This window comes from Podarcis cretensis (genome assembly GCF_951804945.1).
Source record: "Podarcis cretensis genome assembly, chromosome: 5".
Lineage (NCBI taxonomy): Eukaryota > Metazoa > Chordata > Lepidosauria > Squamata > Lacertidae > Podarcis > Podarcis cretensis.
The window spans coordinates 52,618,261-52,637,700 of record NC_137174.1 but is presented as its reverse complement, the minus strand read 5'-3'; the positions used below and the strand labels follow the sequence as shown (position 1 = coordinate 52,637,700).

Genomic DNA, 19,440 nt, shown 5'->3' with positions numbered 1-19,440 from the left:
TTTCAGTATCTTTATATGGAAAAGTTTACCCAAAGTCTTGTAGCATTTCATGTATTATATATTTAAACGTGAAGCAAATGCTGGGATACAAAGAGACCAACTTAACTTTTATTCAAATCTTCAAGCTATGACCAGGCAAGCAAGCTCTAACAAAGTGAACAGAGACTTATAGCACCTGCCAGACATGTTGAACACACCTGGTGTTATACCATCCCAGAGAGGCTTATATAACACTTTAGAGATCAGCATTAACTGTGGTGCCTTTTCATTACAGACTTGGTGCAAAATTACTGTGTACTTTGACAACAATACAACCTGTTTCCTTCTCACTTTTTCATAGGAAATTACAAAGGGTCTCTGATAACTTACAGTGCTTTCTTTCACCTCCCCCATGTGTACGATGCTGGAACAGTGACACTTGCTTCCAGTGTCTATCATACCTGTATCCAGAGCTGGCCCAACGTTATGCAGGGTGAGGCCACTGCTTCAAGTGGTAATAGCCTGCCAGGTGAAATGTCTGTTGGGGCCATGCCTGCCCTGCCAGCCACGCTGTCTGTGCCACTACCAGTGGTGCCGATGTTGGGCAAGATTGCTTCCATTTTGAGTGAGATCTTTCCCCAGATCGGTGTGCTGCTGCCCAAAATCAGCACCAGTGGCAGTGCTGCTTCTCAACCAGCAGTGGATGTGACAGATCGCTTGGTGGTAGCAGATGGCTGTACCACATACCAGATGCATATGCATTCCTTCTGGATTATGGTATGACATATGTTTGTAACACTTTCAGTAGCCAGATTTTAGTCAACATGAGTCTCTGCATTGCAGTATTCACCATTCTGCCAGTTAAAGCACTGGGACTTCCAAAAAAAGTTTGACACCTCACCAAAGACAAATTTATGGTGCTACCAGACTTGAAAATACCGTGTATGGTTCTGTTTTCCTCACCTCAGAAAAGATAAATTCAGGACAAACAAAAGAATGCCCTTCTTCAGACAGCACTATGGAATTCACTGCTACAACAGGCGGTGATGGCCATCAGCCTGGGTGGCTTTAAAAGATGATTGGGTAAATTCATGAAGGGTAAGGCTATCAGTGATTACTAGTCATGATAGCTATGTTCTTGTCTCCACTGTCAGAGGCAGTATGCCTCTGAAAACCAGTTGCTAGTAATCGCAAGTGAGATGAGTGCTGTTGATCTCAGGTTCTTCTTGTGGCTTCAGTGCCCATGTGTTTGGCCACTGTGAGAACAGGAAGCTGGCTCTTTGGCCTGATCCAGCCTGCTGCTAAGTTCTTAGCATTATAAAACTATCAAGCCTGAAGTTTGACAACCATCGGATACATTGTTAAATAAGCAGCCATAAAACAACAGACACTTATTGCAAAGACCTATTTACCTAGCTGGGAAAGGGTATTGGAACCAATATGCTGTTGATTGCATCCAGAAAGTGAAGGTAATGTGTGCCTGCCATATCTCAACAGGAATGTTACTCCACTGAACAGAATGGCCGCACTATAACAGCCCTGCTCTGAGTTACTGCAGAGCAGGCTTATGAGATATTTGGAACTTGCCGCAGGAACCTTTTCTCCAACCACAGTGATGCCCATGGAAAACCCTTAAGCAAAATCTGAATTCATCATCATTCTCCCTCCCTGCGGTTTCCAGGAGCTGCTATTCAGAAGCATACTGGGTACAACAGCAGAAATAGAACATAGTCATCAGGATTAGCAGCTATTGCTAGCCTTACCCTTCATGTATTTGTCTAAATGCACGTTAAAGGTATCCAAGTTTCAGAAAACCGTTTTCATGCCGGATTTGTAAACTGCACTGATATGCAGAATGGTGCTCTCCCATGGCAAATTCTTAGTTAATGTTTGCTAATTCCGCATAGCATTATATGTATTTTTTTTATTTAAAAAAATCTACAATGCATGACTTCTACCTACAAAATCTCATAACACAAGAAACCAATTAGTCTCTGAAGTGCCAGAGCATTCTTTGTCTGTGATGGGAGCATTGTTTCCGTGTGCACAGATTCCAGTAGAAATAGGCATCTCAAGATGTCTGTTGCATTATCATGTTTTAATAGAAAACCTCGATGATAAAAGGATGCAAAGGTCAGCAAGTTCAAACATCCACAGCTGGCTATGTTCTTAAGGCAAGATCCTCAACACATTAACCTCCACAGGTTAAGGCTGCAGTCCTAAACACTCTTGTAAGGGGTTGAGTCTCAATGAACAGAGTGGGACCTACTTCCAGGTAAACATGCTTGGGACTTTGCAATAAGGAGTATAGCTGTGCTAAGATTTGGAAAGTACAGCAGCTGAAGCTTTGTCAAAGCTTGTTTGTTGCACTTATTAATATCAGTAGGACCGCTGTAGAATAGATAGTTCCTGGTTACTGCTGGAATTTTTCTTAGTAAGAATGGATGAGCAGCCGACAATCTGGTTCCTAGTATTCCAGCAGAGGTGGCCTCTCTCATCCCCAAATTCTGCCAGAGGGGGTAACAAAAGGACTGTCCTTGCCCTATGTGGTGTGGGAAGAGAAGGAAAAGGCAAAGCAACTTGGTGAGTTGTTCACTATTTAGCTCCCAGTATTCCAGCTGAGGTGGCCTTTCCTCCCTCGACTGCCACCACAGGGCTTCTCAAGAACCTTCTTGAGACAAGTCTCAGCACACCCATTTTGGGCTTGTCTTTGCTGTTTTATTATATAGTTTTAATATTTTTTATGTTTTTTATGTATTTTTTTAATGTAAGCTGCTTTGTGAGGTTAGTTCAAAAAGCAGTACTTAGTTATCATGTATAAATAGCAGCATGTCTGTGGAATGAGACAACTCATTATTTGAAATATTAAGGAAATGCTTCTTGCATTAGTTAGCTCCATTACAAGCTAACATTTCTTGTGGTACAATAGGGTTTGAGCTTTGAATGTTAAGGTTCTTTCCCAGTGAAGGCCCACCCCTCTCATGCCAACATTAGAGAACACCAAAGCAACAACACATGGGCAATTATGTTTCTTTAAGTTTAAGTATTTGTGCATATGGCTTCTGACTCTGAGGGAGTAGAGAAGTGCCCACAGCATGCTCTGAAAAATCCAAGTGTGCTCACAGGCCCTAAAGATGGACAACCCTTGTTATTGACTATGTGTCCTACTGATAAGCTGTTGGAGCAGAGGAAAGGCAATTTTTTAATGCACTGTCTATAACTGGTCAGTGTATGTCATTAGTAATGTAGTAATATTTAAACAATGTCATTAACTAAATATAAAATTTGGAAAGAAATCCCCAGTACTTAGCTATACCCTTTTCAAGTGGGACTTAATTGGGAAGCTTGGTGAAAGATATTATTAACACAGGGAAGGGTGAACCAAGCCATTTTGCAAGCTGTTCATATTGTGTTGACTTTCACAGTGTTTGCTAATGAGGGCTCAAACATTATGGCATTCTAATAGTAGTTACATATCTGAGCCTGCATTTTCAGAAGGTTGTTAAGGCTGTTTAAACTTCCATATACTTCCTGTTCAGCTTAGCACACTGCAACACAATTTGGGTATTGAAAATCTGGGCCCATATTTCAATTGCCTAGTGCTTGGAAGCTGCTCCTATATTTGCACTTAATTCCTGTTTGATTCATCTGTAATGAATTATTCATGCATGCATGTGTGAATACTATATAGGAAGCATTTCATTAGTGAAACGGGACCTCTGAGAGGGGGGTACATTCTGATATTTCTTCCTTGGGTATTTCTTTGATATGCCAAAGAAGGGATATCTCTGCTAAAATCTTAATCCAAATTTTTTGCATGGAGAACAGTTGTTAGGCAGCAGCCAGACACTGTCAGTTTTTAAAAAATGTTCTATTTCCCATTCTAGGTTAGATATTTACTGTTCGTACCCATGTTTCTCTGCTACTGTTTTATTTTAAAGCCGGTTTGTTCCAGAAATGCATATTGTCAAGTTCTAGATGGCATTTGTCAGCTTCCTTTTATTCCATAGCAGCACAATATGAGAAGGGTATAAGTGATACCTTTCTCTTTTTTTGCCTTCTCATGTAATAAGAAAAGTAGAATAACACTGTTTCAATTTTTTTATTTAAAAAACCCCAGCCTATTAGGTAGGGGCAATTTAGACTGCTATCCTCTATTCATTTGCTTAACTGGGAGAAACCCTATTGAGCTCAATAAGACTCACTTTTGAGTAGTTACAAATGGGATTATGCTACGAGTTTCTTTTACTTATTGATCCATAGGCACTTACAGACTGTCAAAATTTTCAAGTGGGATCACGTTGCAGGCAATGATCAATTTAGGCATGTCCGAATGACACGCATATGGCGCCGAACCCAGAACTAGTCCCAAAACATCATAAAGACGTCATGAAAGGGAGCAGAGTAGAGTCAGTGCGGGCTTATGCACATTCCACCAACATGCGCTGGGCTCTGGAACAGAACTCTCACGCAACACGAGGACTGTCTGTACTGGCAAACTCTGGATTGCACAATTACAGTTGTTTGGGAGACCTTGTGCAACAACTGCTTCCTCCAAAGAGCTGGTATTTAGCAGTAAGGAAAGTGACAGAGAAATGCATTAGAAAGTGAGGGTTAACATTTGCTTGACACAACATGGTCTTAACCAGCCCACAGATGAATAAGAGTTTTAGCATTCCTTTCTTCTATTTTTTGAGAAGGGAGCACCTTCAGTGTTTTAGTTAGTAGGGATTGGCTCATATTTTTGTTCCTTTGGAATCTCTACTTTCCTTCTCCTTAGCTTATGGCATAGTTGGGGTACTTTAAGAAGTGTAAAGCTTGTGAGAGTGGGAAAACATTGCTCCACTCACAGAAGTGCCTCCAATTATTTTTGGCAATTGTTTCCGCTCAGTACCTGCAGTTTTCTGGAATGTCTCCAAAAGCGTATCTGGATATTTGGGGAAAGTTCAGGGGGTTGCAGTGGCAAGGAGAGGTGGGATACTTCGGTTATGCAAACAACCTTACAACTTCCTCTTGGGCTAACAGTTTCCGCAACTGTTTTAACACACATTTTCTTCTGCAAATACACACCAAACTTGCCCCTCAAGCACTCATATATGTCTGGACTTCAGCAAAGGAATTTAATTACTACATTTTGGATTACTAAATGCTTGTCATGCATATTCCTCCATGGAGAAAATATCCTAAGAAATAATTTGAAATAGCAAGGTAAAACATTGCAATCATCAGACTTAAAAAGTCAACTTTTAAAAGTTTTATTTGATAATAGTAGCTCTCTATTACAATAGTTTAAAGTGTGTGATACAATGGGCACATTCGCACAGAACACTAAAGTAAAGGTAAAGGTACCCCTGCCCGTACGGGCCAGTCTTGACAGACTCTGGGGTTGTGCGCCCATCTCACTCAAGAGGCCAGGGGCCAGCGCTGTCCGGAGACACTTCCGGGTCACGTGGCCAGCGTGACATCGCTGCTCTGGCGAGCCAGAGCCGCACACGGAAACGCCGTTTACCTTCCCGCTGGTAAGCGGTCCCTATTTATCTACTTGCACCCGGAGGTGCTTTCGAACTGCTAGGTTGGCAGGCGCTGGGACCGAGCAGCGGGAGCGCACCCCGCCGCAGGGATTCGAACCGCCGACCTTTCAATCGGCAAGCCCTAGGCGCTGAGGCTTTAACCCACAGCGCCACCTGCGTCCCTCTGCACAGAACACTAGTCATGCTTTATGTGCACAAGCCTCAGGCTTGCATACTCTCCTCTTCTCCCATGCAGCTGTAATAAGGAGGAGAAAAAAGCCAAGTGCATTTTCAGCTTATTTTACTTTAGCCAGTTCCTGGGTTGTCATCATTTTCAACCATGATCCTGGTTGATACAAGACGAGAAACCAGAAATCAATTGAAGTGCTGCTGAATCCTAGTTTATTCTTCCTGTCCCCATGGGCTGGGGGCAGGACAGGCAGAGGAGGACCAAAGAAGTCCGGGCTTTGCATAGGCTCAATTTGCTGTGAACATAGCACTATGGTATGGCTTAGTCTTACGTGCAAATGCTGTCAAGAGTACTTTGGGCATATCTGATCTATAAGTTGGCTGTTTGAACATCTAAAGGATTTTGTTAGGATTATTGATACTGAATCCGTAAAAATACACTTTTTGGAATACCAGCCTGAATTTACAACTCTGAATTCTTTTGGTACACCAGAGAGAAAAGATCTGGTTATCTTTTTGAAACGTTCCTAGCACATCTTGTAATATGTTTTGAATTTGGTTTGACCAACTTTTGAGATTGAAATTTGGGACATATTTATCCATTCTTTGGCATTTGTATGACAGAAAAAGATAGTGAGCAGTCAAAGCAGGTAGTAGAATACAACATTCCAATTTACTTTCTGATGCCAAACTCATGACCCTGTTGCATTGCACTTTACTTTCTTTAAAAAAGGAATCGGCTTCAGATTTTCTTTTGAGTCAGACTTTTAATATTGAGGAATTCTTCTTTTACTTGGTGTTTATGTATTTTCTTAGGTGAGTACACAGAACATTCACAGCATGAGTTCTTGTTGGACTAGGACTTTGTGTACCACTTAGATCAAGTGGAAAACTTGACTGGCTTAGGTTAGTGGAGGGAAATACATTTTGCTTTTTTGTTCTTCATGTTTGAAGCCTTTAACCTCTATTTCCTGTTGGGCTAACAATGTTTTCCTCCATTTGCACAAAAGAACAAAGTTTAGCATTAAAAAATTATTTGTATAGGAACACATCCTCTTCCAAGTGAAGCCTGGTTCAAAAGCATTCTTGTGTCATGGTGGATCATCATTCAAGTGCTGTACTTTGTTATGGTTTTGCATTTGGAGACTCGAAGATCTCAAGTTATACTTACTTGTGTACCTAATGAATAAAGAACAATGAAAAAACCCTCCTGTCTCTGAGCTGCACAAGAAAATTGATGTTTGAGAATAATATAGCCTTGATGGAACATATTAGAGTGTTTCTGGTCACGTCTCCCTTGTTTTTCCTGGCATAATCTTGTCTATCTAGTGCAGATACAGTGGTACCTCGGGTTACATACGCTTCAGGTTACATAGGCTTCAGGTTACACACTCCGCTAACCCAGAAATAGTGCTTCAGGTTAAGAACTTTGCTTCAGGATAAGGACAGAAATCGGGCTCCGGTGGCGCGGTTTAAGATTAAGAACAGTTTCAGGTTAAGAGCGGTAATCCAGAACAAATTAAGTACTTAACCCGAGGTACCATTGTATTTGATTTTATAGTAATAGTTGAAATGAACCATCATCTAGACATGCACATACCATCCTGTGTACAACCATGTTTTTTTCTGAAAGTGATACAGAAGGATTTGTTTCACAAGCTTCTTCACAGGGCTGCAGGGCTATTCTCTCTTCCTACCTCCTAAAAATACCCCTTAAAATCAAACCTCTCACACCAAATCTCCACACTAATTCTTAAACTTGCGAAAGTGCAAGGGAAGTTTGTAGGCAAGAAAGAACATCAATAAAGAATGAATAAAATGGATTCCTGCTGGATCTTGCCAGGGGCCATGTGGTACTATTTGCAATTTCTGTTATGATAGCAATATCCCTCCCCTGCTGTTTGCTTTCCTTCCAAAATCTGCCATGCAGTTTCTGGGCATGGAGGTCATATTTAGCTATCAATACCCATTTATATGTCTACTATAAATTTGTGCAATCCCACTTTTTAATAAAGAATCTCAGTCTATGACAATGACCACATATTGTGCCATGTTTTCCTACCTCTGTGAGAAAATCTCTGGGAAGTCGTGCATGCGCCTATGGTGACCAAGAAATTAAGACCCAGCCACTTCCATTAATGTGGTTTCAACTACCACTTGAAGATGGCTATCACAATATTTGTTTAGCATATCAAAACCAAAAGAAGGTTTTTCAAATATTTCCAACTCCTGTAGTTGTAAACATCTTACTGTTAATCTTTCTTTAAACTGTGCATATTTTATGGGTATTTTCCGGAGAATAAAGAACTGTCCCACATATTTAACCACCTAGGACAGGGTTGGGGGTGTTTTTAGCCCAAATACTACATTCCATCATGGCAGTGGTTCCCAATTAGCTAAATACTACAGACCCCCTGTTTCTCAAAAGCCAAGACATGGACCCCCTACTCTTGAAAATGTTGATATCTCTGTGGTAGTTTTCGTTATGTACCCTCCAACATGTCCCAACGCAAAACCAGGATATGCCTCTTCTTGCACAAGTCACGTGACCCATGAGACATTATGGCACCCCAAAATGCATGTTTTTGGGTGCCAAGATCTCAGGCGTTTTTGGGCACCATGCTGTCATATGAGAACATGCCCCCCCCCCAAAACGGAGTGTGTGCCACAGACCCCCTGAGTGGGTTGTTCATATCCTCTGGGGTCCACAGACCACCAATTGCAAATCAGTGCATCATGAGCAGCCCTCCAAGGTCTGCATGCCAGTGGTGTGCAAGGCCAGAGGCAAGTGAACAGAGCAATGGATGTGACTCTTTTTTTGTACAGTAGTCAACATTCCAGCAACGCAAAAGCCAGAGGCTTTTAAACATCCACAACTGGAGGGAACAGGACCAGTGAAGGACTTGAGATGCCTCAAGGGCTGCATGTGATTCCCCAGGTCTGAAGTTATCCACTCATGTTGTAAGGTTTGATATAAAGGAACTTGATTCTGCCGAAGCGAAGTAGCATTCAGTCAGGTCACTACCTGGATGGAACACATCTTGGAATCCTATATTCCCGTCCTTGAGTTTCATAATGGAAGGAAGTAAGGATATAAATCAAACAAACAGACATGGCAGGTATATATTTGGAGATAAACCAGGTTTATCTCCAAATATATACAACATGGAGCTGTAGACAATCCTGGCTCATGTTTCCAAATTGCAGTTTAGAAAGTATATCTCTGGCTTAGTAATACTAAGCTTCCTTTAAAACTGATAGAAAATAGACCCAACATAGTATTTTGACTTTTGCACCTTCTATTATTTTTGTATCATATGAAAATTCAGTGTTTTTAAAAGATCTCTGAAGATTAAATGTGCCCTCTTTTTACCTATGTCACATTTATGTATGGATACAAAATAGGCACTAGTATCCAGAATTGTTGACCCTTGAGATCTAATATTGACCTCAGTCAGTATTAACTTTTCAGATCGATAAATGCTGTTATTGACCTCAAAGGAAGTCAATACTGCTTGTTAATTTGCAAAGTATAACTGCAACGAAATGCTACACATTTTGTTCTTCATTGTCACCCTATTTATATCTGTTTTTAACATCATCTTTTTCACCACCTAGAAAGTGTAATGTCAAAACATTTCAATTCCAGTTACAATAAGGGTTGAAAGCATGAAAATAATACCAGTTCTATAGCACTGTGGTGTTTTCCCTCTTTAAGGGGAGTTCGGTTACTTTTTCTCTGATACAATTTAGAACAAAGTATATTTCAGCTGCCAAAACACACACTTCTTCATAAACCTATAATGGATGAGTGAGCTAATCCTGAACTAACTGGAAACAATTCTTTAAATCATTATTGAACAGTAGATTTTTATCTGTTTAGATAACAATGGCAGGTTTGTAAATGAAGATGTTGCTATACAGAAGTTTGAAGGGAATGTTGTGATTTAAATTGTATTTAATTGCAATATCTTAGGTTGGTTTTAGTGCTGTGTCTAGTTTTGTTACATGCAAACATAAATGTTAAATCATGCATGTCTTGATGTATGTTAAATTTTATTCCAGTATTCAAATGCCCGAACAACATTATTTCACATTTATCAGTTTGCTATTTCAATTCTAAATTCTGATAAATGATTTATAGGCTGATACTAAAGTCAGCTACTTGGAAGCAAATGCTGTCAATTTCAGTGAGAGTTGTTTTCAAAAGTGCTAATTTCTAGATAGATATAATCTTAATCCCACTTCCTGTTTGATAGACTCAAACTGGCACACAAGACAAACAAAAATGATTCACTTTATAAAGTAATAAACTTGTGTGAAGGGTCTTGGGGGAACAGACTTTGCTTTTATACAATCTTCCTTTCATCTGTTAACATGACACTAAGAAAGCTCAAACATTGTGTTGTTAAATTCCAGCATGTAGGTTGGTTTTTCATAGCTACTTATTTCTTACACCAACCTCTTTAGCGAACAAGCAGATGCAAAAGGCAGGAAATGATTATTGCTCTTGGACCGGGTTGAGAAAGGGGAGCAAGCTCATCCCTACCCATTAGTTCCAGACACTTTATAGAAGCTAAACAAGGGTAATCTTAGAAGGCCTGGTACCAAATTCTGCTTCTCCATACTCCTGCCCAGGTATCTTCTTGGCACATTTGACAAGCTTGGATGGAGAGTTGGGTGTCAGAAACTGGAGTGCTTAATGAAGTGGGGAGTGGGGGAATAATCACTAGGGTTTAACTCTAAATAAAAAAAAATCCTTCCAGTAGCACCTTAAAGACCAACTAAGTTAGTTCTTGGTATGAGCTTTCGTGTGCATGCACACTTCTTCAGATACCGTGTATCTGAAGAAGTGTGCATGCACACAAAAGCTCATACCAAGAACTAACTAAGTTGGTCTTTAAGGTGCTACTGGAAGGAAAAAAAAAATTTTTTTGTTTTGACTATGGCAGACCAACACGGCTACCTATCTGTAACTAGGGTTTAACTCTGTAATTCTTCAACTTTTTTGGATGATTGAACACTCGCTAACATCTTATCCCAGCTTGCTTGCTTTATTGCCACTTCCACCGTGGACACTGTATTCGTATTGTGAAAAGACCTGATGGCCTTAGAACCGATTTTGGTGTCTATAAAATGCAGGACATCCAACTACTATCTCTATGTTGGATGCGATAAAAGTAGAAACCAGTTATGATCAAGACTGCCTAGTTGTCTTTATGGCCTATCAATAATATTGTACTGCAATATATGGTACAGTAGACACCTAAATATCTAGGCTTCCATATTTTGTCATAGGGAAATTTTGCTTTAACTTTTATGGGGTTGGCTATATAAATGGAGATGAAAAACAGAGAAAGGATGGTAAAGCAAAGCATTTCCTGTTGATGAACAGGTTTCTTCTTTTGAAGGTCACTTAGTCCAAGACGGAAGGAAAAATATATCTTTAACAATGATCATCCCCACCCGCGGTCTCTTCATGCTATTCAACTTTTTGAGATAGAGGAGCAAAGCTACATGGCTTCCATTACACTTTCTATATCTTAAAGTGATTGAAATAATTTGTTTTCAGTCTGAAACTAATTAGCATTCAAGGTCAGGCTTATACCACTTTAATTTATTGCTTAAGTACATTTGTACTTTTCATTGCTGCTTCAAGAAGATCCTTGTTGGAATTGTAGGTTTGTATTCTATTTCACCAAGAGTAGCTGGCTTTATAAAGGTGTTGGTTTGCTTGCTTTATAGGTCAGGTATTTATGTTGACAGCAATGGTACTGGAAAGGATGACATGCTTCAGAGACTTTTGAAATTACTTCAGAATTTAGATTATTAGTGGCACTTTTGCCTTTGCATTCCTTCTTGAGGGAAAAATCCAGGCAATTAATTTTCTCAAAGATGTGAATAATAAAACATGGATGTGAAGTTTCACTGAACTAGAAATGAGCAGTACCTTTTGGGTCATAGTTTATAATGCGCAATTTAGTACTCTCTTCCTTCTTCTGCACTGGGAGATTAGTGAAAAATAAGCTGTGTAAATTAAGTTTATTGCAACATTATCTTCAGATGTACAGCAGTGAAGATTATATTGAGTGATAGCTGTTGAGTGGATTTTGTATAAAAAGAATTATCACATAAAACCACATTCTGAATAAAAATATTGCTCAGAGTTCCTCTTATATCATTTTATTAAAAGTTCTAGTCAAACACATTGCAAGAGTTTGGGAGAAGGAGCCATACTTAAGATAAATACAATCTATTAGCTAATGGGAATCCTACCACCATCCTGTGCAGATCTTGTACCTTGCGTGCTTACAAAGTTGACTCCTATGCTGCTTAAAAGCTCCGCATTCACATTTGCGAAGAAAGGACCCAAACTGGCAACCACGTCACCTGCATTCACATGGAACACAACACCCCTTGGTTCAGCGATACATGTCTAAGTAGAATGGAGCCCAAGTGAATGGTAGCCCAGAGGAGTTTGCTACCATTTTGTTATCTCTCCACTAATCCTGGTTTGCTATGTCTTATAAACCAACTATGGTTTAAAACAAACTGGTTGGCTTCAGAGTAAGCCAACTTCAAGCTGTGGTAATGAAGCTGGCTTGATATCTGCTTCATATGATGCAACAAGCGAGTGAGAAGTGGGATTTGGAAGTGTGAAATCATTTTTTTCTTACAGCTACATGGGGTGGGGAGCATGTGTACAAGCAAAGCCTCAGGCTGACCTTCCTGCTCTTGCACATAGTGCTAGGCTTCTTATGTGCTAACTAAATGAGTCAGGAAGTCCATGGCTATTCTCTAGTCTAGCTGTTGAAGCTCTACAGCAGGCATAGGCAAACTCGGCCCTCCAGATGTTTTGGGACTGCAACTCCCATCATCCCTAGTTAACAGGACCAGTGGTCAGAGATGATGGGAGTTGCAGTCCCAAAACATCTGGAGGGCCGAGTTTGCTTATGCCTGCTCTACAGAATAAGGAATCAATTGATACAATCCAGAGCAGGAATTTAAAGTGGCATGCCTCTTGAATTTGGGCTGTTTCTAGTTCTAAGGCTTTTTCTCCCACAGCAGCTTTAGGTTCCTGTTCAAATATTAACTATAATCTATCTATCTATCATCTCTCTCTCTCTCTCTCTCTATCTCTATCTCTCAGGCAAATCTTATTTACAGCATTTGTACACCACCCAATAGAGACTGTGTAGGGCAGTGGTTACAGTGTCCGACTAGGACTGGACTGAAATGTCCATTTACCCATGAAGCTCACAGAGTGACCTTGCTCCATTCCCCAACTCTGCCTAACTTACCTCACAGGGCTGTTGTGAAGTTAAAATGTGGGGGAAGGCCCTGTATCTTCTCTTGAGCTCTTTTGAGGCAAGGCAGGATAAATATATTGACTTACTATGAAACATGAAAACTCAACTACAATAAAGGATATTATTTTTAAAAAAACTTTAAAAATCAGCGGCAGCAGTTAAAACAGCATAAGACTATAGGAAGCATTACTAAAAGCAGGTGTAAAATTGAGTGGATTGTTGTCTTCTTGCTTTGTTCTCATTGACATGGTAAAAGCCATTTAACTTCAGTGCAATGTGCTACTTAAATGACATTAATCAGTTGCGACCCTCGTGACCTTCCCTGACTTGAAAACTTGGAGGGACGAAAGAAAAGTGAGCCTAAGCTTCCTTATATGGAGCTTCTATCCTGGTAGCAGCAGCTCTCCAGGTTTTCAGATAGGATAATTTCCCACCCCCTACTTGGAGATTTGAGAAATTGACCCTGGGACCTTGTGGATGTAAGGCATGTGCATGAACACTGAGTGGACCTGACATGTGAAATAGTTCTGTGTCAAATCACTTAGATATTTTAACAGCTAATCTGAAGGGGGGGGGAGTTCTTTTGATGAAGGTGGGAGGAATGGTTGAATTGTTTTGATTAATAATTTGGATGGAAATTGCCATTCTCTGGGGGTGGGAGAAATCAGGAAATTAGTCAGGTATTCATTGATCAAAGAGCTGCTGGTGAGGAAGGTGAAGAATGGATGAACTAATACAACTTGATTAAATTGTTTTTCTTTGCATAAGCTATGAATGTCCTCGTGGTGGAAAAATAATAATAAAAAGAGTGAAAATAAGTGTGGCTAGGGGTTGGCAGCTCCTGAAGTCTCTTCCTAGGGAGTCGGCTGTGATTGCTCCAAAATCTTTGCAGAAGTTCATGGGGAACCTCTTCCAACTTGTCCTTTTTGTAAACTAAAATGCTCAATTCTTTACTAGTTTTTTGATAAGGAAGTTGCTTCTTCTCTGGAATCACTTTGATTTGCTTTACTGTTTCTTTTCCATCTTTATTAACATCTTTTAAAGATTGGAATACTAGGCATAATATATGCAATGTACTTATTGGTCACTCCTACCTTCAGTTACCTATCATTTGGATGACCAGCCCTAGTCCATATAATCTGAGTTTCTTTAGTTGCCTTTCAAGAGCTACATTGGCCCAATTCACACGACCATCTAAATTAGTGATGCATGATCTTTGCTTATTCTAATATGAATCACACTGATCAACACCTGGACTGATGTATGAATAGGAATTTAGTTATCCAACAGTATATCAACATAGTTTTTAAAGTGCATATTTTAAAAGAAATGAGTCCAGAAATCCAAATGTTGCAAATAAAATTACATATTTAACTATGGCTTAAAATGTGATTAATGTGGAAGTGGGATGGAATGGATTTATGAGTGAATAAGAATGAAAAGAATGAAGACCAAAAATATTGACGTACCTCTTAACTAGCTATGTGCTACTACTTGAAAGGGCTGATTGTGTGGATCTCTGCTGTGGAGAGCAGCCACTTTTGGGCACAGGAGTCTATTTCCAGCATGGATTAAAATAGTTATATATTTGTGTGTTTACAGTGGCATGCCATAAGTTGAATCCAGCTTGTGTGGCGATTTTACAATGCTGGCTCATTTTGAAGTCAAAATGACATGAAATGAATTTTGATCTGTTGCTATGTGACATGTGAATTTACAGTTCATCAAAAGTTTTTCTGACAATTCAAGTATAGAATGTTTATTGGATAATATCGGTCTAGGTGCCTGGTGACACATCTTCAAATAATCTTAAAACGTTAGTGAGGCAAGATTATATTCTCTCTCTCTCTCTCTCTCTCTCTCTCACACACACACACACACACACTTGAAAGTTTTATATAATGATGAAGAATGACTTCAACCCAAACTTGTCTTGAATTATTAGAAAGATATTAGAAAGTTGAAGTTCTAGCTAGACTCATGGGATGACCTTCAAGCATCTGTTGATATGAATCAGCTGCTTGAGTTAGAAGCTATCATAGTAGAATTTTAGGTTTAACATTCCCATTCTTTCAAAGCCTATGCTTCCCTTTATTCATAAATCCATTAAGGAGTCTCTGCCATTTGTTGAGCCACTGATCAAATATGAAGATAAGGAGGGATATAGGAATTTGGGCAGAAGGTTCATTTTAATGGCTGCCACGCAACCCAGCCAACTTAAATGTCTCTAGCTTAATAGCTCTATTCTTACAAGACAATGAATGTGGCCAAAGTTACTTTTTCCCCCAGCTGGCCCAAGTCATACCCCCAGGTTTAGAAACCTTCCATGGCGGGGACACCAAGTCAGTGTTAGGAAACAACCAGTGCTGCTCTGCAGCTGGGAGATACAAGGTAGCATGATAACCAAGTTTAGAGCAGTCCACATCTAACCTTTTCAAAGTATGAAACTGCTGTAGTCTGTTTCAGTGAACTGTGGCCTCCCTTGGTTCACTCAGAATCAGCAAAAGATAGCAAAGAGGTTCACCTTGTGCTTAACCTGCTGGACACACCTGCCTTTAATTACACTGTGAGTTTCCAGGTGTACCATAGGCTAACATTGTTTTGAGCTTCTGCTCCTATCTGCCATCTGCTCATCACTCAATTTTTGTAGGCCCATTCTATCTCCACGGTGCCACAGCTTTCTGAGGCAGGTAACCGGCTCTAACTATGACTTTTTTGTGGTCTGTGAACTCAAATATAAGAACAAACCACAGTTAGCATGCTACAATTTGCAACCCAGTTTCAAACTGGTATCACATCCTAGTTTGTTGACCTCACACAAATCATGGCTTGTAAGCAATTCACATTTACATACATAACAGGCTCATACATTCACATGAAATCATATTCTGTTTTACAGCTGATCCCCCAGCACTTCTGGGAGCCTGGTATTTAAGTCCTGACCACTCAAACCCAGCTCTAGCAGTCTGTCCACAGGATCTCAGTAGACTCTTAAGTTTTGTCTCAGTTTACATGTTTGTTTCATTGGGATTTCTGCCTTTTGAACTTGTTTTAAAATTATCTTGAGATTCGCATAGTTGTTTCTATCTCTCAGGCTTGCTGCTGCTGGTGGAGTACAATCTTTATTTGTTGATTTAAAATTATGTTCTTGGTGATCTTTAATTGTGCTGTCTTGTACAGGGGATTTTATATCCAAGTTTCATCACTATAAGCAGGAGGTTCACAGGTGAAATTTCCCACAAAACGCCCGCAGAGAGAAATGATATGTGTACAGTAACTCCTTTGAAACTGATACAATATGAAGTCGAGAAGGGTTCAGAAATCTGCAACTTAACACTCGCTCTCACTGTAGATAAATAGCACATTGCTGTGGTCTTTCCTAAATCTCCAACAACGCCTCCAGGAATAAAGTCAAGTGGCTGCAGACTTCCATTTTTTTCAGATTGATTATATTGAAAGAGCCCATTAGGAACTGATTTAAGCTAGCTTGGATGAGCGGAGTCTTAGTTTCAGCTCTTAAGGCTTTGGCTACTAAAAGTTCACTCTGTCCTGAGCATATACCAGCTCCACAGGCTATTAACTTTATTAGTGTGGAGATAAGCTGATTAGACCTTGTCAATCAAAGATGCCAATATCTCAATTGAGAGTCAGTCCGTCAGTCTCCCTCTCCCTCCCTCTCTGCCTTTTTGAGCATTGGAGCAGGCAACAAAGAGAGATGTGGCTTGCATCCCCATGGTTGTTACCATGCAGGGTGCAAGGGTCCTGTGATGATGTGATGACTATATTAAAGAGTACATCAATTTGTTTTTAAAGTGTTTTGATTTTTTATGGTGGCATTAAGAGAGAACATTGTGGTTGCAGCTTTACCAGAAAGCAAAGAGTTCTAGAAGGGGGGAAAAGTGTTTCTTTGAAGCCTACAGGGACTTTGAGTCTTACTGTGCCTATGGGCGCTGAAATGTTCCCATAACCGGCATACTCTGATCCACCATCAACTTAGGTATGATTCTTATGTTAAAATTATTCAATTATGTCAAGCGAAAGCATGCATGCATTTTTTAAATCTTTACAGATGTGTGTTTATTAAATAGAGGTATCCCTTGAGCTCCCCCCACTCCTGCTGCCCCCAGTGATTGCATGGAGAAGGTTTCACTGAGTGTTTATAGTCAATAATCTGGGAAGATTCGTTTTAAGGAAAGGTCACTTATGACTTATGAACTGTGACTGAGCATCTGGAGATAAATTTTGGGTGTGGGATAAGTAGTAAATCGCAGGTATTTGCATTTCTTATTAATAGGAAGCATTAGAGAAATAGAACATGATCTTTCAAACGTTCTGCAGTATTTCCGCTGTAGTCTTCATCATCTAGTTAGTAAAAGATGTACAGAGAGAGGGGGAGCGAATCTGGGCTTTTGTTCTTCACATCTGTGGTTTTGCGCTCCCCATGTCTCCCTCATACATCAAATGCAAACAACAGAAGCCCATCCTTTTCTTCTGTCGCCTTATACTCACCACCCAATGAAGACTGGAGCTAAAGTGCGACTGAACTACATAGCCACAGTGGATTATCTCTTTACCAGCTATTCTTCATCCCACTATATCAATTTTTCCACTAACCACTCAGACACTTCCCTTCTGAGAAATGGTAATGGAGATGGTATTTTAGCTAGATAAATACATTATAGTGACACAAAGGCACATGCATCTGTCTTATACCTCACTACATATGTTGGTGCTGCTTATCCTGTCTCAGTGCTTTGGAGATACCCCCTTTTCTCTTTGGACAGCCCTAGAGAAGAATCTTACACCCTGCGCTAACAAATTTCTAAAGATCTTGCATCCTTTTCCATAAGCACATTGGTTGCAATCCAGAACTGTACACAGATATTTCAGGCATTTCATTCACTTTTATTATGCTCCACCCCTTCTAAGCTGGAGAATCTTAAACAGTGGTTTGTGCAGAGGACTCCTGGCTGTGAAAACTATTTAGATCCGCACTATAGACTTTGCTGAATCACAACATTTTTACAATATTTATTTCCAAACATGTCTCTGAATGTAAATTCTGTAATTATTCAGTTTGCTATTATGTTGTACCATTCAGTTGTATTACAGCGAAAGATCCCATGTCCTAGTTCTTTTGGCGAAGTATGCAATACATGATGCACATTTTTTTCTGCCTGCATGCTGGTAGTAAACAGTGGGTTTTTCTTCTGATGGCTGCTCTTGAGTAATTAGCTGGGGATGTGGGGTGGAGAGGAAATAGTAGCAGGCATCTGACACCTTTAAGCTTATTGGATTTTCATAAGTGTATTCACAGGCTTGAATTTCCACCATTATTCCTTGGCTAGCTGTATGCAATCTGGCACTTGGAATAAATCAAAAACAACTGACAATTCATGAAATGGTGATATTTTTCTTCAAGGTATTTCACATACTGAAACCACTAAGTTATTTTTAAAAGTTTCCAACACCTAAGGCTAAATGAAAACTTTCCCTGGGACTAGGCTTGCCTTTTACTGATAATCCCTGCTTTCATTGGTTCCCTTTCCTCTTCCTGGTTTTGCTTCTAAGAGGCTCTGTAATCTTGTTGCCTTATGACTTTGTACTGTAGTAGGTTTTACTACTACAATATTTTATTACATCTGAATGAGGAGTGTCAAGAAGTGGTAATCATTAATAAGAATATTGATTATAGTAATAGTAATACAGTGGTACCTTGGGTTACAGATGCTTCAGGTTACAGACGCTTCAGGTTACAGACTCCGCTAACCCAGAAATAGTACCTTGGGTTAAGAACTTTGCTTCAGGATGAGAACAGAAATTGTGCGGCGGCAGCGGGAGTCCCCATTAGTTAAAGTGGTACCTCAGGTTAAGAACAGTTTCAGGTTAAGAACGGACCTCCAGAATGAATTAAGTTCTTAACCCAAGGCTGGTTAATATAGCAGAAGATATAATTTCAATGGTGCTTAAAATGTGGTGCAGATTAGAAATTGTAAAATACGTAGAAAAACTTTAAAATGTCATTAAAATGTTATTGAATAATTTTTCCAAACTGTGAATAAGTATAAATCATGAATTTATTTTGGTTCTTGAAGTTTGCTCATGAATTTTTTTCAGTTTTTATTTTTAAACTGAAGTAGATATGGCATTTTATAAGAACTGAATATGGCATTTCATAATGTGAGAAAGTTACCATATAATAGAATATAAATTCCTTTTAAAATAGCATATTAGATTCTGCTAAGTGAAAACATGTAATTTACATCTGTAAAAGTAGTTTATGGGAGCTGGATGCCTCTTGAAACATGAAGCGACATATAAATTAAATGAATAAAAATATTTGAAAAGAGGTGGGGACAAACAAGCTATGTCTGTAGTACAGTCCCTAACTGTTAATTTAACTGTTAACAGTCCCTAACTGTTAATTTCCGCATTATGTTTGAACTTTCACC

At 39.6% G+C, this 19,440-nt stretch overlaps 1 protein-coding gene across 4 annotated transcripts in view; it reads left to right on the top strand.

Annotated features, from left to right (window-relative positions):
- Positions 1–19,440, top strand: part of VTI1A (vesicle transport through interaction with t-SNAREs 1A) — a 236,331-nt gene that overhangs the window by 55,490 nt on the left and 161,401 nt on the right. The gene's annotated exons all lie outside the window — the stretch shown is intronic.